Source organism: Protopterus annectens, chromosome 13.part0, assembly GCF_019279795.1.
Source record: "Protopterus annectens isolate FY-2018-M chromosome 13.part0, PAN1.0, whole genome shotgun sequence".
Taxonomy (NCBI): domain Eukaryota; kingdom Metazoa; phylum Chordata; order Ceratodontiformes; family Protopteridae; genus Protopterus; species Protopterus annectens.
The window spans coordinates 626,962,763-626,986,554 of record NC_056747.1 but is presented as its reverse complement, the minus strand read 5'-3'; the positions used below and the strand labels follow the sequence as shown (position 1 = coordinate 626,986,554).

The 23,792-nt window shown below is 42.4% G+C and overlaps 1 protein-coding gene across 1 annotated transcript in view; it reads left to right on the top strand.

Annotated features, from left to right (window-relative positions):
- VPS53 (VPS53 subunit of GARP complex) overlaps positions 1-23,792 on the top strand; it is a 1,983,995-nt gene that overhangs the window by 1,668,341 nt on the left and 291,862 nt on the right. The gene's annotated exons all lie outside the window — the stretch shown is intronic.

The window sequence follows — 23,792 nt, the reverse complement described above, 5'->3', positions numbered from 1 at the left end:
ACCCCGATACCATGTATAAAAATGGGAAAAAGGGGTTGTGGGTGGGTGAGTGGATGGATGAGATTCATGTCATATGAGCAAATGATTGAAACATCAAACCACACTTCAGCAAGATGAGAGCATCAAACATATTAATCATCAAAAGCCGACATCAACGAATCTCACCACATCGAATAGCAATATTTGGCCAACAGCTGTAACATTTTGTAAACCCCTCCACCCTGGTCATTACCTGATACTCATCAGCCCTCATGTGACTTGACTTGACCCATTTTGTTCTCTGTATATAGGAATTGTTCACAGGAGACCATCATCCAGGTAGTCTTAAGGGTTTTGGTTATTTTAACTCTCCCATTTCTGTTTCAAAGGAGAACATGCAGTGCTGGTACCTTATTTCATGTATGTAGCCAAGTGTCAGTTCAACCTAAAGTGCTACAATTTGCTTAGCAAGGGCTGCACACCTAATCCTTGCACATTGTCCCATGTACTGACCATTGTCAGTTAGGGATACCCTCTGTTGTGTCGTAGCTGTTCACACCACCAGCTATCCCCCATTGGCTGATTAACTCGCATCCTCACTTGCTGGTTTCTCTAGCTTTTCAGCCATTGTTTGAAACCCGGTTTTCTGGCTCATAGTCAGGGCTACATCTTCCTGTGGAGATAGTCACCCATGATGTCCTTCTAGTCTCTTGTTGCAATATTCATAACAGTATGGAGGTTGCTGCTTGCAGCACCGACATCCGGCCAGTATACCAAAGTCTTTGGTTTAGGAGGGTATATGTGACATCCTCTGTCGGAGCCACAGACCAACGTAGGATATAAAAGTGATGTCTGCACGTACCCCCTCCAGAATTTTTCTGCCGCAGTGAATGTCAAACTCCTGTTTGCCAGTTTGCAAAGCAGATCGCTAATTCTCAGATGACCGATAAAAGCAACCGCTGCAGATCAGATGACCGCTTCAGTCAACCGCTACAGATCAAACGACCGCTTCAGTCTCCCGCTACAGATAAGTACCCTGTTAGGTTTTCTTTGTCTTTTAATTGCTAAGATGTACATGTCCACTAGAAAAAGGAAGTGTGTTTGTGGGAGACAAATTCCTCACAAGGATGTGCACGAAAAGTGCATATTTTGCTTAGGCTAGGCCTGCGACCATACGTCCTGCCCCATTTGCAAATCCTTTGTCCCTAAAACATTTCCCAGCCATCTGGCCATGTTAAAACTGTATTTAGAAAACCAAAGGCTATGATGTTTTGCGCTCGGTATGGAAGGCAGAGTAGGCCCATCCGATGAGCTGCCATGGAAGTAGGTCAAGAAAATCAGGCCGGATTCACACGTTGCGCCTCAAGCGTCCAAGCAGATTCTTGAGGCTGATGAAAGCCCGAGATCTTCACAGATCTCGGTTTCCAAACCAGGCCTGGGAACCTCAGTGGAAGCTGGGATGGCAGAAACTTTAAGTACATTTGCTGAGGCTAATCAGCCATCAGGTCCTGATGGCGACAGGGAACCAGTCGGAAGGCCCTACTCCTAAACTTCCATCACTCAGATGTCGGCTCCCATTCCTTCTCAACCGTCTACCCCCTTGAAGTGAAAACAAAAATTAAAACATCCTGAGCCTCAACCGGTTCCTGGATGGGAAGTTTTTTCAGTCATTTTAAGATATTCCAGGCCTTACAGACTCAATGACCACCACCAGCTACTCCTTCAGGCCCTCCTTTAGAAGTATCAGAGGAAGGCTGTTCCTCTTCAGAGGAATCTATTACATATGGATCACAGATAGACTCCCTCAAGTATTTCATTACCCCAGAGGAGGAGGAGGATCTCACCACTCCTGAGTCCCCTGGGGAAGAATTCACATTTGAAGACATAATCTCCTCATGAGGGATCATTTTAAGTGGCAGGCCTCCAAGGTCAATGACAGCAAGAAAAGGTACTTTGACCTACTGCAAATGGAACAACCATCCCCTTCTGCTGTGCCTCCTTTTACTACCTGCCTTCCAAGATGCCGTCTTGGCCACTTCACTGTCCCTAGATTCACAACTACCAGCCTCAAAACATCCGGACTGTTTTTATAAGGTCCCTTCTGGACACCCAATTCCTCTTTGAAAACCCTCCAGCGGATCTAGCAGTTATTGCAGTCTCTGCTGATAAAACATCCAGGCAATTAACTTTTGCTGCTCTCTACCCTACTGATAAAGACAGCAAGTTCATGGACAGAGTAGGGAAGAAAGTGTATACCTCCTCTACTTTGGCTATTAGTGCTCTCAACTACCAAACACACATGCCTAGGTATGTCCTGGACACCATTACCAAAGCTTCTGCCCTCCTCTCTGAGGCTCCTGACTCTTCCATTAAAGCCCAACTCAGCACCCTACTTTCCATAGCATCTCAATCTGCTGCATCAGGCTCCGTTTTGAAGTGATATTCCTGGGTGAGACTACAACCACCCCCTATGGATGTACAAACTAAATTGCTTGATGCTGCACTGGACAATAAAGCCCTATTTGGACAAGCTTCAGCAGATCTTCTCAAATCCCTTCAAGAAAACGGAAAAGAACTTCAAAACCTAAAACATTTGCTGGTGTCTCCTATCCCCAGATATCACAGAAACTACCCACAAAGACCTTATTTTGTTAGGAGACAGTCCTCACATTCTGCTCCTCAGCCAAAGGGATGTAGACAACCTAGGAAGAGCTCTACTCCTAGGTTTCTTACCAACCCTTTCAACCACCTCCTTTCGGAGTCAGTCTGAGCAAACCAGACCACCTCCACTGTGACTTACAACTATTAGACCCAAACATCCCTATCCCTTCAGCTCACCCTCTCCCGACCCTCCTGGCAGAGAATTACATCAGAACAATGGGTCCTCTCCATTATTCAGAGGGGATACTTCATGACTTGGTGGATGTTACCCCCCTTCCAGGGAACTCCTCAACCTTCTGCAAACCAAGCTTACCTTTTCCTGCCCATCATTCAACAACTACTAGCTCAGGGCACCATAGAAACAGGTACCTTCCCCACAAAGAAACAAAGGCTTCTACTCCAAAACATTTGAGGTACCAAGGAAGGACGGCCAATCCTGGATTTATCTTTCCTAAACCTGTTTCTCAAGGTACCTAGCTTCAAAATGATTATTTTACCCTTGCTCCTACCACTCATACCAACACAGGCTTTCATGGTAGGCCTGGATTTGAAGGATTCCTACCTTCACATTCCTACACATCCAGACTACAGGAAATTCCTATGCTTTGCAATAAGTTCTGGACATTTTCAATTCTCTGCCTTGCCCTTTGGACCTTCCACTGCTCCTCGAGTGTTCACAAAATGTCTAGCACCCTTCATTGCTCACTGCAGAACACAGGATATACAAATATACCCATATCTAGACGGCCTACGAATTCTTCATCAGAACTGCCAAGTCCTTCTGCTCCACCTATAGCAGGTGATTAGGATTTACCATAAACAGGAAAAAATCACCTGAACTCACCTGAACCCCACTCAACTCCTGGTTTTTTTTGGGATGCAGGATCAGAACAGACAGAATGAAAGCCTACATTCCAGACCAAAGGATCCTAGACCTTTGTCTATACTTCACCAATCTCATCACCCACATCTCCTTGCCAGCTCGAGAGTTCCTAAGGGTGTTAGGCCACATGGCATCCCTAATACCCATGCTACATCTGGCAAGACAACACATGAGGAAAATCCAGTGGGTCCTATAGAACTTATGGAGCTAAAACTCCCACCCCCTGGACTCCCTCTCCCCTTCCTCTACTTCAGTGTCTGAAGGGGGAATTCCAGTTGTGGGTCTCAGCCATCCACCTCAACCAAGGAACCCCCTTACAGGTTCTGGTCTCCCTACAACAAGTCTCCACAGATGCATCAGACATGGGTTGGGGTGCAGTGCAAGTACACAACCAGAAGCAATTCACCATGCAAGGGAAGTGGTCCAACCTAAGATGAAAGTACCACATCAACATCAGGGAAATGAGGGCACTACTGCTAGCCTTACAAACATTCAAGCCAGCTCTACAGCCAGGAACCCTGAAAGTGATCACAGACAATATGACTGTCCTGTGGTACATAAACGGGTGGGGAGAACAAGATCCTACCCTCTTTGCAGTCTCGCCACCCAGATCTGGACCCTAGCTTCATCACTCCAGATTCATCTGGTAGCAGTGTATATTCTCTCTACAGAGAATGCTATGGCAGACACACTTAGCAGAACTTCAGCTCCCTGTCATGAATGGATGCTTCACAGAGAGGTATTCCTGGATCTTATCCACAGGTGAGGTATTCCACAAGCAGGTCTTTTTGTCTCCTCCCAGAACAGACAGATGCCCAGGTTCTGCACAAGAGACCCACATCTGCACACTTGGAAAGTGGATGCCTGCTCCTTTCCTTGGGAGGGAATGTATTTCTGTGCCTTCCCACCCTTCACACTGATTCAGAAAGTCCTTCTGAAAATCCAGAGGGACAAACCCAAAATCCCATTGGTGACCCCCTTTTGGCCAAGATGGCATTGGTTTCCCCTTCTCCACCAAGGGCAGTCATCACAGGTTACCCCACTGAATAGACCTGCTCACACAGGACAGGGGATCCCTACTACACCCTCGGGTGAACAATCTGAAACTGACCTTATGGGTGATAGAGTTCTTATCCCCTTCAGACACCTATACTCAGAGGGCGTACTCAGTGTTCTGCAGGAGGCCAGAAAACCTAGTACCAGGAGAAATTATGTGTCTAAATGGAAGAGATTCTCCAGATGTTGTCAAAGGGAAAACCAGGACCCTATGACTACTTCTGCACCCTTGGTCCTTTCCTATTTGTGTGAGCTCCCTCACTCAGAACTAACTTCTGTTCAAAGTCCATTTATCTGCCATCTCTGCTTGTCTGCCCATTATACCACCTCTGGCATCAGTATTGGAAGTTAAGCTTTTCCTGAAAGGGTTACTTCATATCAGACCCTCCAGAAAGCCTGTACCCCCCCCCCTTTGGGACCTGAATGTTGTGCTAGAAAAACTTACATTGCCACCTTTTGAACCAGCACATTCAGCATCCCTAAAGCTGTGCACCCTGAAAACCGTTTTGCTAGTGGCCCTTACTTCCACCAGGAGGGTATCAGAGATACAAGCCCTTATGGCTACCCCTCCTTACCTTATTTTTCACAAGGACAGAGTTGCCCTCAGGACTAACCCCTCCTTCATACCTAAGGTGGTTAATGAACTCTCATTAAACCAGACTATTAACCTGCATGCTTTTATCCTCACCCCCAAAATCCCTCAGAGAGGACTCTACAGTCTCTAGATGTCCACAGACAACTGAGGTACTACTTAGACAAAACTAGGCCTATTCAAAAGTCTGACCCAGCTATTCATCTCCTTTCATCTGAAGGCTCTAGGGGAAGGCAGTCTCCAAACAGGCCATTTTATTGCGGATCTCCAAGCCCATTGGTGTGTGCTATTCCTGTCATGGGAAGACTTTACATGGACATGTCAAATCCCACTCCACCAGGCCAGCTGCTTCCTCAGCTGCCTTTTTCAAAGGGGTTGATTACGCCTCAATTTTAGAAGCTGCCACTTGGGCTTCAGTACACACCTTTACCAAACATTACAAATTGGACCTAGACTCCAGAGCTGGGTTTGCCAGATCAATTCTTCAGGGTCTCATTGACCAGGGACCCCGATCCTCCACCCAGACTCATACCTAAAAGCTTTAGTACTCTCCCTACTGTTATGAATACTGCAACTTGAGAATAGAAGGATATAGAATAGTTGTGTCAGAACTCACCATAACCTTAGATGTCCTTCTCTTCCATGTTGCAGTATTCACTCCCTCCTTCCTGCCCCTCTACTTTACCTATCTAACATACCTTTGCTTACCTGTGGAGACGTAGTCGCCCTTTTTTTTCAGTTTCTCCACTATACACAGCCTATCAAGTACCCTGGGGTCTAGTCTACATGTGAGTCTTAAGGGTCTCCCTATTATGACCCTCTTTAAACATACAGGAGTACTACTGTATGTGGCAGTCCATTCTGAAGAGGGTACGTGCAGATGTCACTTTTATACCCTACGTCGGTTTATGGCTCTGACAGAGGACATCACACGTACCCTACTGAACCAAAGACTTTGGTATACTGACTGGATGCCGCGCTGCAGGTAGCAACCTACTGTTATGAATACTGCAACATGGAAGAGAAGGACATATAAGGTTATGGTAAGTTTTTACACAACTATTCTTTATCATTCGGAAATGATGATGCAATCATATCTAATCCCTGTTGTCATTCCTACAGGTTTCTTCAACCCTTAGTCTGTCAGTTCCCAACCTCCATAACTATCTGCAAAATGGTCTTTTTCACAATAGTTGAATATATCTCATCCTTAGACCATTTTTATTTTATTTTTTCCTTTTGGTCAGTTTATCCTTTGGCTCAACCCAGCCCATTCACTTTGTACTTCTATCATCTAAACCCTCCCACCTTTTGCTCAGCTCTCAAAGCTGCCTGATATTTTATTTCCTAGCACATCTTTTTCACTGTCTTGGCAATGGTAATGACCGACTGTGTCAGTCTTCCTTTTCATTTCACTGATGATAAGGTTTTGCTTAGCAGCTTTCTAATTTTTCTGTATTTCAGTAAAGCGAAAAGTTTTTGCCTTACTGGACATATCCTTTGAAGACTAGCCTTTGTTGTGAGGCAACCGAAGAAGCTGTACCTTTCCATATGGGACATGGAGGCAAAACTGATTATCTTATGAGCTGCTCATCAGCAATCCTATTCTTATGTAGTAGAACTGTCATGTTCAGATCATGGGATTCTCCAAACCATGTTTCCTGAGTCAACAATTTGATCCTCTTATTGAAAGATCAATATTTTATAAAGATAGAGTTCAGCTGTTTAATAGTATGTAACTCCCTTTTTCTTTCACGTGTATTATTTTCCTCAACAAAGCAGTTTTTTTAAGTTTAAATTTTACTCAAGTTTTACAGTATTACAATTTACTTAGTGGTTGTTCATTTGATATCTTTTTTTCCACTAGCATAAAACACACACACACAAAAGTTCACAGATCCAGGGACCATGGTGGGTTTTAGTTTTTGGTGGACTGGCATCCATTTATTAACTCACTACAAAAAAGAAATTTCCAGCTTTCATCAGGAGTTTTGTAAATGAGAAGAGTGGCCACTTGGCAAAAGATTCAGTTGCAAAATAAAGAGCTCCACCCTTTTGATGAATGGTGGTCTGGGCAAAACTATGGCGTCTGAATAGAGAATGCTGCATCTATCTGAACATTTTTTTTCCTGCATAATTGTTTGAAAATGGATAAATTCCTTCTGAGTTTTTCATCTAGGGAGATGTTACAAGACCTTGTTGGTTTTTGGAGAAAGAAAAATGTATATCAGCTTTATTCTGTGTATTATCAAGAATGGAAGATATAACATGATCAGAAGAAACTGTATGAATCTTTTCTCATCTCTAAGAACATTCATTAAACCTAGATGAATGTCTGTAGGCATGTTTCCTGTTTCTGAATTCTGTATTTGACGTAGTAGACTGATTGTCTGGACACCAGCATTTTTGGTAGTTTTGCAGAGATGCACTTAGTTACCTGTTTCTGGGCTTCCTCTTAAAACACAACAAAATATTCCCTTTGCCTTTGTTGTCATCTTTAACTGACCATTTAAGGACGTTATTTATAAGCTGTAAGAAAATGGCAAACAGATGACCACAGTAACTCAGCTAGTTGTTTTAAGACGGAGAAATCAGCTACCATCCAGTCCAAAAAAAGAATTTTAAGAAAGGCAACACTTTCAACTTTGTGGTCAAACCAGTTTTCCAGAGAATCACCAATGCCTTGTATAGGCATATTAAAGAACATGGTGACTATTATTTTAAGCTTTTGGTAGTTGAACAGTTAGTTAGGGATCCATAGGGTAAAATTGTGGACTTACACCTGGATATTTGTGAGCTGAAATTGCAATTGAGATTAGATGCAACTCAGTATCCAGGAATCAATGAAGCTACCAGTATAGCATGGATTTTAAAGTTAAAACATTTATTAGGTTAGAATATACATGGAATAGTATTATTATTATTATTTTTTGATGTTTTTAATGAGTGTATTAAGTCTACTTATTCATATGTATATACACATACAGCATATATTTTTAAATGGAAGGTACTAGTTGATTATGTGTTAATTTATGTAATTAATTAATTCAAGTGTATTTAACGCTGGGCAAATTATTGTACGATGTTCTGAGAAAGTCCCTATCAGGGGAAGAAAGTGCTAAACCTTTTCATTAAAGTCTTTTTACTTGGTCTGTGGCTGTGTTCCTTGTACACAACTCCATCAACCCTGATCTCCAACAGTCCAGTCCATCCACATAGCCGCCTCCTCCCTCTCTAACACCAGCATATCCCAAGTCCAATCTGATCTTCATCAGCAACACAGATCCACGTACGATGCAAGCAGAAGCCTGGCAGACAAAAATCAGGCATCTGCCACTGTGTCCGGAACAACCACCACCACCTGAAGGCCTGAACGTCCACAGCCAGCACAGTGATCCTCCAATAGACCAACCATTCACACCGCCACAGTCATCACTCCACTGCAGACACCATTAGCAGTCCACAATCAAACCCGGATCTCTCAGACCAACAACAAATCCAGTCCCCTAAATCAAACCTGACTGCCATGTCGTCACTGCTTTCCGTTCTCCGCACCATGCACTCACATAACTTCACCACTGAGCCCCAAAGCTTCCTTTTTTGTTGCATTCAGTCCAACAACATCAGAACCTGAACATGACATGACACCACGGACACCACGGACACCACAGCACTCGCCAGGTCAAACGGACCACCCAGCAAACCACAACCTACAAAAAAAAGAAGAAAATCAACACAAAAAACACACAAGTACATTGCAAGCCAGAGAGGCCACTGCCATAACAGGTGCCACCATCTTAACTATTACATTAGGGACTGCATTCAGCAAATAATGGCATACAGTTGAGTTTCAGACTTAATATCATTTAGTAAATGCATGCTAAGAGGTTTAGAGGTGTAATGGTATGGAGTGTGTGTTGCAGGTCCTCAATTCCTACAGAGGACTTGTAATTCGAGTAGTTTGTGAACCACATCCTCTGCCATTTCTGACTAGGCAGCTCTATATTTAGTGCTTTTAATGTTGGGGCCCAGTTGCTATGTGCATCTGTGCTGCTTAATACCAAAAAAAAAAAATCTTTCAGATGGTTTTCTTCAGGGGCTCTACCCCCTGTTAAAAGAAAGAAGTACACCAGCATGTAATGAGGTTTTCAGATCTGACTCCTCAGATCTAAAGTTGTCAGGGCTTCTGTCAGATCCTCAGTGTATTTTTGATTTGACAGGTGAGGTTTCCTGAAGGGTTTCCACTTGCTTGCTTTTATTCATCAACTCCACAGTCTTCGGATCCATCTGTAAGATCAATGCTGCTGGACAACCACAGTGGATAGTACAGTAGCTCAAATTTCCTGAGATTTTAGTTTTTCCCATTCATCAGAACCAAGATAGCCAGTCCTTCTACACCTCTTCCTCAGATCCTAAGACTGGGATCCAGTGGAAGCCAGGAGCACATGGAGAGCCATGTTCCCTTTCTATCGAATCTGGCTCCCGGACTTGTGTGGTTTGTTTTTGTTCTTGATCTAACGGGTGTCTGGCCATCCATACTGGAATTTGAGCAGATGGTTTTAATTTTTTTTTTTTTGCTTAATTCACCCTTTATTGGATCCAGGGTGTCTGGATCCAACCTATTACAGTTAATTGTAAGGCTAATATGTTACAAAAAGAGAGAAAGAAGAATGAAAAGAAAGAAAGGTATAATCATTTCTGTTCAGTCTTTAACCTTCTGATCAGATCTGCTGAGCTATTTCCCTTGATCGGATCCTGCACCCATTATTGCTTCCCCCAGGAGAGCTGGGCTGTCCCTGGATCTGACGTTTTTGGATCCGGAGGTATAGAGTGGTTATGTGTTTCTTCGAATCCGAGGTCCCACCCAGACCCGACTGTGTCACTGTGTTGTTGATGTCAGTTGCCCCTTGGAGGGGATTTTTGGCACAGATCCGGTCTTCCAGGTCAATATTCCTCCATGGCTATAGGATAAATATAAGATCCATGCAGACCAATACTTTGTCCCCGAAAATCAATAAATACAGTACTGGGCTACAGTGTACCCTTTGGGTTTTACCTCTACCCCCTTTCCTACTTGCTCAACACGGCCTCTCAGGAAGTGAGGTGGTGTGTTGGCAGTTTGACCCACTTAGACTTCTTTCCTGTTCCTCACTCTGGTGAGTCCGTGGAAGCGCCCACTGAATCTGCTTATCTGTTTTAGGAAGCAGGCATTGCTAGGAGGTTAGGTGTCGTAGTTTAAACTCATGCCCCACAGAACCAGGGCTTTGGAGAACTTCTCTGATGGTCCTTATCAGCGCTCCTAAAGCACTGTCCAGCTGCCTGTCTATGGAGGCAGTCGGGAGCTGTTTTTTTCACAGCACCAGGATGATGTCAATCACTTGAGCTTCATTTAATTAGTCTCTTATGCTGGCTATTAAATTCTTCTTCTTTTTCTTTCGGCTGCTCCCATTAGGGGTCGCCACAGCGGATCATCTGTTTCCATTTCTTCCTGTCCTCTGCATCTTTCTCTATCACACCAACCACCTGCATGTCTTCTCTCACCACATCCATAAACCTTAACTTAGGCCTTCCTCTTTTCCTCTTAGCTGGATATTAAATTAATAACCCTAAATAAATAAATACAATTAACCCTGTGGTGTCTCACTTGTTTTATATTTATATTTATGATAAAATTAATTTATACATATTTTTTATAAGGCAGTTTTCTCTACAGTTTCCTTTTACAGCTTATAACAGCCGGATGGCGTCTATGGCTTTAGGATACCTTACACATGCCCAAACTGTTAACTAGCTTGAGATGATTTGACTAAAAAAGCTGGTTTGGGTGACAAGCCCTTCAGAGAGCTCCTCTTGCATACTGGCAGGGATTGACAGTCACTTACCACTTTCCATTGCTGGGCAGATACGTTCCTTTTGGGGGGGACTTCCATATCTACCTTTTATGACAAAAACTGAACTTTTCTGTGAAAATATTTATTTTAAGCTAGGAAAAAGTGTTTTTGTGGACGGTCACATGATTTTAGTAATTTTTAAACAGGAGCATTACTTTTTACTTTTGTGAGGAAAAGTTGTTTCATTAAAACTACTTTTTCTGGGGTAAAAGTATTATTTTATTTTGTGGGGGCTGGGGGTAAGTGCTTTTTACTGTGTGTGCATTTTTCTTTTCTTTTTTTTTTTTGCAGGGAAAGTTACTTTTTTACTGCTTACCTGTTTACGGACTACTGCTGGCCAGGTTTCCCCAGAAATCAGGTATCTTCTAATTAACAATGGAACAACCTTCTGGTTCTTCGGTTCTTCCTTCATCCAACGACAAAAACAAAATTAATTTACTAAACAGCCTTTGCCACCATGGCAGGCTGCTTAATCCTTCCAGTTTAGCTGTTTCTGGTAAACGAAAAACAGATTCTTCATTTTTTGAAGAGGTTCAAGTTTATGAACCACAAAGTGATTGTGAGGGGACACATTTTCTATTTTGGCTTTTCTGTTTTTTGATTCATATTCCGAGGAGAGTGGGGCTTCTGCCAGACTCTCTGATTGTCTGACTCTGAAACTATTTTCAGAATGAATCTATTGGAGATCATCACTGGGGACAAAATGACATTTCACTGTCCCTGAAGAGGTATTATGCTTTACTACAACTGGATTTTCTAGAATCTTCCCTAATTGCTCCTGTCCTTTTAGCACTAGAGGATGCTTTTTTTTTCATAGCCTCCAGTAAAGCAGATAGATTGTATAAAGTCTCAATCATAAAAGTTTTTATACACTCTTCCCACATTAGACCCAACAGCTATTGCTTTAGTGAACCCAACACTCCCCTTCTCCTTCTGACTAGGATGGTAAGGCTGGTAAGGCTTTTGATAGGTTTGGGGGAAAAGTGAATTCTTTTGCAACACTTGTTTTTAGAATTCGTAGCTTGGCGTCTTTTAAGAATGAGGAATGTTATGGTATCTGGATCCTCTTCTGATGTGGAATCTACCTTGTGTAACTTGGTTGTTTCTGTGTCTCAAGTGGCTACTCACCGTTTGAAATATGCTTATGATTCTGCTAATGCTACTTCCAGGGCTGCTGCTAGTGGAACTGTTATGATGATGTTTGCTTGGTTGCATTATCAAAACCTTCCAGAAGATGTCAGCCTCAGCTAGAGTAATGCCCATCCCTCCCTGCCATTCCATGAGTTGCTTGAAATGCTAGTTGAACCTGGATCAGCTGGGCAATAGTCAAGCCTTTATCCATGGACTCCACCATAACAGAAAATGGTTTAGTTATTAATTTTGTTATTAATTTTGCTGTTATGTTGGCCAAAATTGTTTGGATTTCCTTAGAGTTGTTGTTTGTTTCTTCTGAGTTTGTTTAGGTTGTGTTAAGTTTTGTGCATTTGCTCTGTATTGTCAGTATAACTCAATATGGAGAAAAGGTAAAGTAGAAAATTCAGAGAAGTGCAAATGTAGGGCTCAAATTCCTCCCACAAGGCAAGTATGCAAAATGTGTCAAATACATTAGAGAGGTTCATTTTCTAAGCTCTTTGAGATTTGTGCTACTGGAGGGGTTAATTTGATGGAAATTTTCCTGGGAAGTGAAAAATGAAGTGGATAGTTTAAGTGCCATGGTAATCCTCCACTTGTCAATGTGGTTTGCTGTTATACAGGACAGGTGGTTGAGGACTGTAATTTCCAGAGCATTCTCTTCATAACCTGTCCCAGAATGAAGTCTCTTCCATTTTCAGATGTCCCACCCTGTAAAAAGGCTGTGAACAAGAAACAGGCACGCAGTCACATACAAATAACAGTTCAAAACATCTAGATCAGCAAGGCTAAGCTTTTAATTAAGGTTGTTTTGAGTACACAGAAAAATAAAGGATCTCAGGGCTTCTTGTGGACGTAAGCAACATTAATTAGTATATACAAACATTTCCTTTTGTATGGTCTTGATAAAATCATTTCTTTCTTACTTATCCAAAGAAACTGGATTTGCTCTTTAGACTTCCTTGTTGACTGTCTACATATAAAAATGGCAAAGAAGACAAGGATGTTTCTTCTCTTCCATATAGGAACCAGTCATTTTCCATGTTGGACACTGTCATTTGATCTCACCACAACTCCTGTGCTATTCACCAAATGCATATTGGTGGTAGAAGCACATCTAAGGCTGCAAAGGAGCAGGAGCATTCCATATTTGAATAACAGGCCCCCAGTGGCCCCCAAAGATGGACAGTCTCATAGCCTCAAGAGATTAATTTCTGTCACATTTTCCAGTCCTTAGGGATAACAATGAATACCGTAAAGCCCCACCCTGTGACCTGTACAGTCTGTCTTATTCTTCAGGCGCAAATTGACCACTATGGCTTGTCAAACATTCCATTAGACAGGGTCCTACTGCAGAATTAAGCTGTTGCAGCTGCTGTACATTCTCTAGTTCTCAGGCTTATAGTGGCTTCATTAAGAGTGCTCTGCAGTGGACCCATATAGTTCAGTGGAATACATTAATACCCAAATCAGAATTTCTCACAAGAACAGGGATCATCTGAAGAAGTGGATGCATTAGTCCAGCGTGGTTCTGAGCAGACCCTTCCAAATTGTTGTCCTTTCTGTAATGGTTGCCACGGTTGGTTTTGTTTTTGGATGCGGGAAAAACATTGAAAGAAACAAACAGTTGAAGGGACGTGGTCATAGGCAGATGCCTTTCTGCACATTAATGCTCTGGAAATGAAGACAGTCCTTCTCACCTTGGAGGCATTTCAAAACTGTCTTTTCTGAAGTGCAGTTGCCATCCACACAGACAACATGGCTGCAGTATGGTATCTTAACAAGCAAAGGGAAGTTATTCACATCCCCTTTGTTAGAAAGCTATGTCAGTTTGGAAATGGACTTTGCTACTAGTCATCATCTTACTGCCAGTTGTGTTCTAGGAGAAGGAAACTTTTTAGAGGATAAACTCAGCCTTTGCTGATGCTCCATGAGTGGTCTTTCAGTCTCTCAGTGGTAAGAACATTGTTTAATACCCAGGGAAGCCTTATTGTGACCTTTTTGTCTCCCCAGTCAGTTGCAAATGTAGTAAGTTATTTTCACTTATCTTTCCTTCAGGAGAATGTCATAGAGATGCTCCCAACCAGAAGATGTCCCTAGTCTCCTCTACACTTCCCTATTTCATTCCCATATTTCTAGAAAGGACAAAATGCACATGATCAGAGTCACCTTAATATCCCCATTTTGAGCCCAACATGTATCCTCCCCTCTGTTGTGACCTCATCTCCTGGGCAGGCCTTTCTGTGCGATCAACTGGGAGTCTTCTTTCTCATCTGTCTGGAAAGCTTTAGAGGAACGTTACTTCATATGGGCAGGCACAGGTCTGTTCTTCATCTAACCAGATCTGAAACCTAAAAAGAGTCATCCAAATCCTAACTTCTGCCAAGAGACCTAACTACAGAAAAATCTGTTGAAATAAGTGGGATTATTTTTCCTAGTGGGCTATGAGATGGGGCTTGGATAATTTCACAGCCAAGTATTTTAGACCATATTTCTCTTTTTTTTTTTATGTTGGACTTAGCTATTCCACTGTTGAAGTTTCCATAGCAGCTATTTTTTTTACAAGAAACATCTTTATTAAATTATCATGTGTGACAGACAGTCTTACATTTATAGAAATGAAAATAAGTCATAGCGGCACAGTCTCAGTTGCAAACATTATACCTTGCAAACTGTGCCAGCACAACTGTAGCTGCAAACATTATACATCGCTTTTAATATATCCAGTCATTGTCATTCAACCATTGCAAAGCTCATTCAGATCCTGCCTTCTTTTAAACGTTGTTCCTCCTCTGCATGTAGTGGTCCCCCATTTCCCAATGTGAAGTTGTCCTATCTCCCCTTCATTCTGTACTGATGAGTTTGGAACCAATCCTCTGTTCCGACTCGGCCATTTACTAAAGCTCGGGGTCTTCAACTAGCTCATGTTATTCCTCGGATCTCGTTTGCCGCTGAAACGGATCAAGTGTCTCATCTAGCTCTGGCTAAGTGAAATTGTTTTTTTTTTTATTTTAAAACTTAAATATTTCAAAAAATTCTTTATACAGTCTTGTTAGAGTAATACTTTTTTATTTTCTTTACACGTGTTTATAGCACTTTCTCTTAACATACAGTGTTTGTTAGTTCTTATTTGGCCGAGTGTTGTTAGGCCTCAATTCCTCTATCCCTAATTAGGATACTTTGTACGTTAGCTAAAAAGTGTGCTTTATATATTCTTAGTATAGAAATGGTTATTAGAGTTATTAGAAACTTTTTGGTAATTGCCTAACATTTTTTGTCTGTTGTCAGCCTGCTGTTAAGGCTAGTATGTGTTCTCTTAGAGAGATACTGAGCCCGTTTTTAATTAGAGGGCTTTTTTTCCTTTTATATCTTTATTAGGTTTGTACTTTTAGCAAAGTGCTATTTTCTTTTTTCAGCAAGGAGCGTTAGAATTGCTTGTGTGTTAATCCCTTGTTGTTATTCCCATAATGCTTGTTTTATTTAGAGAGCCATTGAGCCCGTTTTAATTAGAGGGCTGCTTTTTCCCTTTTTTCTTGGCGTGTGTTGTACTGTATTGTGTTAATGATGTCAAAGCAGCCTAAAGAGACTCAACTTTCAGGTTTTAAAAGGTGCCCCAAGTGTTGTCAAAAAATGTCCATTACGGATGGACACACTGATTGTGTTTATTGTTTCAGGGCGCTGCATTTACAGGAGTCTTGCTCAGTTTGCCACACCTTCAGCTCAAGAGTCCTTCATGAAAGAAGGAATAAGCTTATCCTCAAGGGCCTACTTAAGTCTACTTTTTCAGAAGCTTTAGACCAGGGTCAAAGCCCCCCAAAAAAGTCAGTCTCCCCCTCTCACAAATCAGACAAAGGCTATAAAAGAACATCTTCTGATTGATCAGAACATCTAAAAAAGTATCAAAAGTGTCAGAGTCCATTGAACTTGTTCAACCTTCCACCTCAGCTCCATCTGTTTCAGGGCCAATGGTGCTGTAACGTAGGAGCTGCTCACCTGCATTGGAGCTGGTTTCTCCTACACTAAGGTCACCAATACTTTAGTCTGTGGCGTTTCCAGCCCCATCGTCTCATTCTTCCAGGAGCCTTTCAGACTTTGATATGGATCGTCTGGTGCAGAAGCTATTGAGGAAGCCAGCGCTGGCCAAAATTTTGTCAGAACTGACCCAATCTGCTTCAGAACTGACTGGACCCGTCCCTTCTACTTCAGTTCCTCCTCCAACCCAAACTGTGGTCTCGGAGCCGGAATGTGTGGAACTGATAGAGGTGGAGCCATCGGGGCCGAGATCTACTACGGTATCTTCAGCTCCCACTGCTCTGACTACCTCAGTGCCATCTGAGATGTCTAGGAGCCGACACTCTCTGGTTGGGTCTGAGGAAGACAGTTGGACCGAGTTTTTATTCTTTCCAAACTTGCGTCTCGGGGCCTCGGCTTGGGTGAGTTCAGCTCCTACCTCGGTCTCGGAGCCTCCCCTGTGGTGCCGGGGGATCTTCTGTTTCCGTAGAGATGGGGGTTTCCTCGGATCACAGGAGGGGGGCTTTTACAGCTATGAGGAGAGCTATGTCCCCACAGGCATCCTCTCTGTCAGATCCTCCTATTCTTCCCCCTAAGGCACCGGTATTTGTTTCTGCACAGCCGATCCCACAACAGCACAGAGACCTGAAGCCTCAGGAAGTCTCAGAGGGTGAGCCCCTCTCTTCCGGAACCTCTCTGGAATGCCCATCCAAAGAGGTACCCCAGAAGAGACACTACGTAAGAGGAAGCATTTGGACTCCCCAGAGTAGTCCCTAACATCAGACACACGGACCTCAGTGAATCGGAAGGGTCCCCACGGTCGCCTTCTGAAGATGTCTTTTTTGCAGACATTTTAGAGGTCCTTAAGCACACAGGCGGCTGGAAATCCACCGCCCCTTCTGACGAGAAGTCCATTTACCTGAAGGCTTTTGGGTCTCGACCTTCTGCCACTTGGGTGTGTCTACCTTTCGACAAGCTCATGTAATTAGTTTGTCGCAAGGCATGGGAGTCTCTGGACACAGTGGAACCTGTCCCTAAGTAGCCAAATAAATTCATAACATCCCTGGAAGACAAGACCTTTCTCACAAAAGGTGTACCCATAGATGCTATGGTGTTGGCGGCAGCCACCAAAAAGGCATTATCAGAAACATCCACGTCTGTCCATCCTTCAAGCAAATAGTCGGGTACAGTGGACATATAAGGTAAGTGCATGTTCTCTTCAGCGACCTTTACACTACAGTCCCTGAATTACCCCACTCACTTTACTAGGTTACAGAGAGATCTCCTAAAGGAGCTTGGAGATACTTTCCAGGGTTCTATAGCTACGAGAGTGGCAAATAAAGTATCCTTCCAGCTCTCCACCCTCAATTCAGTAGTTAAATCATCCGTGAGGCTCATCTCTTATGCAGCCGATGGAGCGAGTAGGCCGGCGGGTTCAGGAATTGTCCTTAGGAGACATTCCTGGATGTGCTTCTGTACCTTTGCAGAACCCTTCAAGTCATCCTTCATTAATACCCCCTTCGATGGCTCGTCCCTGTTTGGACCTAAAGTCAAAGAAACACTAACCAGGTCTGAACAGGAAGGAAAGAATCTCTCTGCCGTCTGAGTCCATTTTTCCACACCTTCTAGACCCTATTCGAAGGGTCAAAAGGGAGGGAAAATGTGGTTTTGAAAGTCCCAGAGAGCCTTTCAAGATACACGTGATGAACCCTCCTCCAGGGGCAGAGGAGGAGGTAACAATGGAACACGCCGGCCACGCGGCAGAGGGGTCCGCAAAACCAGGTAGACCAAGAATCTTTCTTTGGTAAGCCTTTTCAGCTCTCCTGAAAGGAGGCTCATCTATCCTCCTCTGGAGGCAGTCAGGGGTTGCTTATCTTTGTACCCAGATGCCTGGTTAAAAATAAAAGACAAGTGGGTACAAAGGATCATATACAGAGGTTACTGTGTACCCTTTTCCATGCCACCCCCACTAATGAAAAGGATTATGAATGTTCCACCCAGTCACAAGAAACAAGCAACCATAGAAGTTCAGAAGTTGCTAGAAAAAAAGAGTCATCCAACTGGTCCCTGCAGACCAAATAGGATCTGGGACTTACTCAAGGCTCTTTTTAGTTTGAAAGAAAACAGGGGACTGGAGACCCATACTGGATCTCAGCAAGCTAAAAAAAAATCTGTAAAGAAGACAAAGTTCTGGATGGTTACACTGCAGTCGATACTCCCTTTTCTGGGAAAAGACAATTGGATGTGCTCTGTAGACCTCCAGGATTCGTACTACCACATAAAAATGGAGAGGCCATCTAGGAGTCACCTGCGCTTTTGGCTGGGAGCCAGTCATTACCAATTCTGAGCTCTGCCCTTTGGTCTCACTACAGCCCCCAGAGTGTTCACCAAATGTATGGCAGTGGTTACAGCTCACCTGAGATGTTCAAGATTCCGAGTGTTTCCATATTTAGATAACTGGCTCCTAACCTCCACCACCAAGCATCTACTTTCACAAGCAAGAGACACCACTTTGACTGCCTGTGCTCAGTTAGGAATTACATTAAACTATGAAAAATCTGCCTTATTGCCATCTCAACATATTGTTTTTATAGGCGCAGAGTTAGACACAATTACAATGATTGTAAAATTTCCACCAGACAGGATACAATCCCTATAAGCACAGGTTCGAGACCTGCTCTCAAAAACAAAGACTGTAGCAAGGACAATTCTCAAAGTATTACGGACAATGGCAGCAGTGATCATTATAATCCCTAACTCGGATGCATATGAGAATCTTACAGTGGCTCCTATTCACGCAGTGGTCCATGCAGGAACTTCCAGTGTCGCATCAGATAATGCTAACTGAATCTTGCAGGAGAGACCTACATTGGTGGCTACATTGAGATCAAATGACCTTGATCCAGTCTTCGGAGGCTCTTAATCCATCTCTTCAGACCCTCAAATTGGGTTTGGTTCATCCCGCAGCGCCAGTTCTGCTTGCCAAAAGTGGCCCACTGGGAGCTGTCATTCCACGCCTAGCTCCAAACCAGCGAGTCGGGCTTCTTACCCATTTAAAGTTTGAGAATAGGTTGAGATCATTTTGGTCCCAAGACCTCTAATCATTCTCTTTACCAGATAAAACTGCATCTGCAGAGCACCAGCTATCCTGAGGGGAAACTTCGGAGGGAACCAACTAGATGGTTCAATTAGTCTTTCGTTCCTATATCCAGGTCAGACATCTGATTTGCACATCAGGACCTCCACCAGAGTTCCCTCTGGTTTTGCCCTGCCCAGGCATAGTTCACCCTCTTTCGGGTCCCACCAGGTGCATTCATGCTCCACCTCCCCGACGTGACGGGTGAGACAGGCCTATCAACCCTAACTGCACACCTCTATCTGCTCCCAACCTATATAACTTTTTCTAACTCTCTAGACCTTGTCTCTCATTAACTTCTCTATCCTAAGCACATTAAATAGTTCTTATCTGCATAATGTAAGATTTTACATATGGTGACAAAACTATTGTTAGTCCTTCTGAATGATGTAGGATTCTAAATCTGACAGACATAATTAGTTTACTGTAGTAAACCCTTGTTTTCAATGTATACTTTGCTTTGACTATTTTCTGTAAACCAGTTGTTGACTGTTTACTTATTTTTGTAAATTATAATCTGTAGAACATGTAGAGCTTTTCTCCCCGGGTCTCCACTGAAAAAGGGCTACTTAGCTCAGTTGGACAAACCTGGTCAACAAATGTAAAATAAATAAATAAGTTGACAGCTTGGCTGCTCCAATTCCAAGTATAGTCAGGCTAAAAAAACTTTCATCTGCAGCACAACATATCCTGATTTTTTCTCACACGACATCTACCAGAAGACTGTATCTCAGTAAATGGAGAAGGTTTTCAGTCTGATCACTACAGAATCATATTGATCCTTATTCAGCACCTATATCTTTCATCATAGAGTTCTTGACGAAGCTTTTTAATGAATGAGCAGCTGCAGCTACTATTAGAGTACAACTAGCAGCGATCTCAAATGTTCATTTTGGGAATGAAGGACCAAATATGTCCACAGACTATCAAAGGCTTTTCTGAGAGGCACTAATCTTTTGAGACCACCCATTAAGCCCCCACAACCACCATGGAACCTGAATTTTGTACTATCCAGAATAAGTCCCCCCCCCCTTTGAACCTTCATCATTATGTGCCTTAATGTTCTTAACGTGGAAGACCCTTTTCCTAATGGCTATTACCTCAGCTTGGAGGGTTTCGGAGTTACAAGCATTATCTATAAAACCCCCATGTATGTTGTTCCACAATGTTAGGGTGTCACTCTGAACAAATCCAACCTTTCTACCAAAAGTATGGTCAGATTAATATTTGAACCAGTCCATAGACTTACCAGTTTTCCCCCCAAGTATGGCAGTATATGCTTTACCAACTTGATGTTCATAGATGGTTGTGTTTCTATCTACACAGAACAAAAGAATTCAGGAAAACGGATCAACTATTTGTATCATTTTCAAAGTGCAAAAGAGGTCTGCCTGTAGCAAAAACTACTCTATCAAGGTGGCTGTCAGACTGCATTTTGTTTACGTATAAGTCAGTAAATAAACAGCTACCAGACAAGATAAAAGCTCATTCTACTAGGGCTGTGTCTACTTCGTCTGCATTTCGTGCTAAACTAACAATAGACACCATCTGTGCAGCAGCCATTTGGATGAGGCCTCATACTTTTATCACTCATTACAAACTAGCTTTAGCCCCCAGGGACAGGGCCTCCTTTGGGTCCACTGTTCTGAAGAATACACTCCCGTGAGCCACCCAAGAAGATTAGAGATAGGAACACTGTCCCCATCAGTACAGAATGAAGGTGAGATAGGACAACTTCACATAAAGAAGTTATGTACCTACCATAATGTGGGTCTATGTTAAATCATCGAATGCTTAAAAAAGCGAACGATGATTTATCGAACCATGTAAGCAAAAGCTTACAATCTCGAAAGCTTAGAACAGCAATTTTTTTCCAAGGGGAAAAAAAGTCGCTGTTCCACACACAAAAAAAATTCAAAACATTACGTAAAGTGGGGGGCTTTGCCCCCCACACCACCTGATGTGGGGGACTGTGACCCCCCCCACTTAAATATACCAACTCTGAGATTGCACTACAGTCATAAAAGTGGTAAAGTAATGGAAGCGACCAAGCGATTTCTTTTCCAGGGAAAGAATTTGCTAATATGCCATTTCGCTATTTTGCCTTTTCGTGCTTTCAAGTTTGATCAAGACACATTCGAAAGAATGCATCTTTGATCATTTAATAGGAACCCCTATAATGTTCCATGTGAGTTGTCCATCTCGCCTTCATTCTTACGCCCCACACTCTTACCCCCTTCCTTTGGCTTCTGGAGAGATGAGATGTTACAATCTAGCACGTAATGGTCTTTGACCCTCTTCTTAGCTCACCAGCTTACAAGAAACCCTTTCGTTCTCTCTCTCTTTTTTCTTTATACATGTATATTTTATTACATGTTAGTATTTCTATATCGGCAAACAAGATCTAGGGAATGCCCTACAGCCTTATGGGATAAATGTCCGAGTCGGAACCGAGGATCAGTTTCGAACCCATCAGTACAGAATGAAGGTGAGAGAACTCACATGGAACGTTATAGTAGGTACATAACTTCTTTTTTTTTTTTCCTGTGAAATTCACTCATACCCTTTTCTAAAGATCCCAATTCCAGTTGTTTTCTCTCTCTCTTACAATCTTTGTTACTTCTAGTAAAGTTGGTTTAGACTTTGATTTCCATTTTCGGCAACCATCATAATTAGTCTCAGCAAGCCCTTACTATATCTAGGCAATTCCAACTCTGTTTCATAGCTCAAAAACATTATTTCCCTAGTTACTTTAATTTGCTCACCCAGCATGTCGACAGAGCAGTCTGCATGGAATCTTTAAAAGTCAACCAATTCATTACACTTCTAGAAAATATGTTCCCAGTTACCTCTTTCTTCCTCATCACTTCTCCAACATTTGCTATCTACCTGAAGAAAGATTCTTTGGAGCCTGCTTGGGGTATAAATATATCTATGGAAACACTTCCAGGCAAAGATCCTATTTGGGAGACATACATATATCCCCCATTGTTTCTTTGTGAATTGCTTATCCAGTCTCTCTTCCCAGTTCTTCCCAACCTCTTCTGATTGATTCTTATAGTTACCATGCAGTATTCTATATGCTGTACTAGTTATTCCTTTCTTAACAGCCACTTTTGTTATAGATTCTACTAAGAACTCTACCAGTGCTGGTCTTTCATTTAGGACCCCCTATTTCTTTCTCTTTGCCTGTACTCTGATATCAGTCCTTGATATGGAAGGCAATCTCTCACCTGCAGTCCAAATAAGTTCTTAGTATCTTCCCATTCTATTACCTTTCCCTGTCTAGTTATTTGCTCCCAGTTCCTTGTTTTTTTTTCCAGTTTTCTCTAATATACTCCACCTCCTCTTGCCTATTGTCTGTGCGCCTAATTGCAGTCTCCCCCATTGGCAGGATCCCTTTCTCCATTCCCATATTGACTTAGAGCTGTGAATATCTTCTGCTACTTTATGAATATAATATTTTGTATGATTATTATTGTTCTCCTTAAAGGTTTGCATCCAAAATCCCATTCTCTCCCTGTTAGTTGAACTTCCCCCGTTTCTTTATCATCTCTTTCCATTTTGAGTTATAGGTTTCTGTTTGTGCTATGTATAGGAACCTTAACTGTGTTGCTCTGAAATACCCCTTTAAATTTATCTGCTGGTATCTTACTATCAATATCCATATAACAGAGCTTCCATTTTTCAATTTTTGTATTATCTTTTGTTTGGTCTCTTCCCACATATCCTTAGCTGCTACATCGGTATCATTTTTAATCTACACTCCTAAATACTTCATTTATCATGTCCATATTAGTATGGATATTGCTGAACCAATTTGTATGTGGGTACATAATTTACCGCTATTGCTGGTGTTTTGGCTTCATTAATTTTGTATCCCGAAAAGGTTTGAATTGTTTCAATGTGTTCCACAGCACTTTAATGTCCCTTTCTGGTTTTGTCAGGTATACAGTGTCTTCTGCAAACAGAGCCAGCTTCTCTTGACTACCATACCAGCTATATGCTTGAATTTCTGAGTCCTTTATTTTCTTTGCCAATGGTTCTAAATATAATGCAAACAGCAAAGGCTAGAGAGGACAACCCCTGCCTAGTTACACTGCTCAAGCAGAGATTATCTCTGTAGCAGCTGTCTTGAGTTTTCATCAGGGTGCTAATTCCTTGTCCTTGTCTTCCTTGAAAGTTTGTAAAATATTCTTCAAAGGCACTTTTCTTTTTTTGGGGGGTTCCCATTCATAGTCCTGTTTCCACCCTAAGATCTTTTTTGGCTTTAAAAACTTGGCTCAGCCACCCTTCAAATCCACTACTACAGCTTATCTTTTTTCCCCTGGAAAACTCTTTCCCCTGATCATCAGTACTTTAGTCAAGAACATCTCTGAATTGCAGGTCTTATTTGTTAATTGCCTTTTTCTTAGGGTTACACAGCAGCAGTGTATTCATGAGAACGAGTGC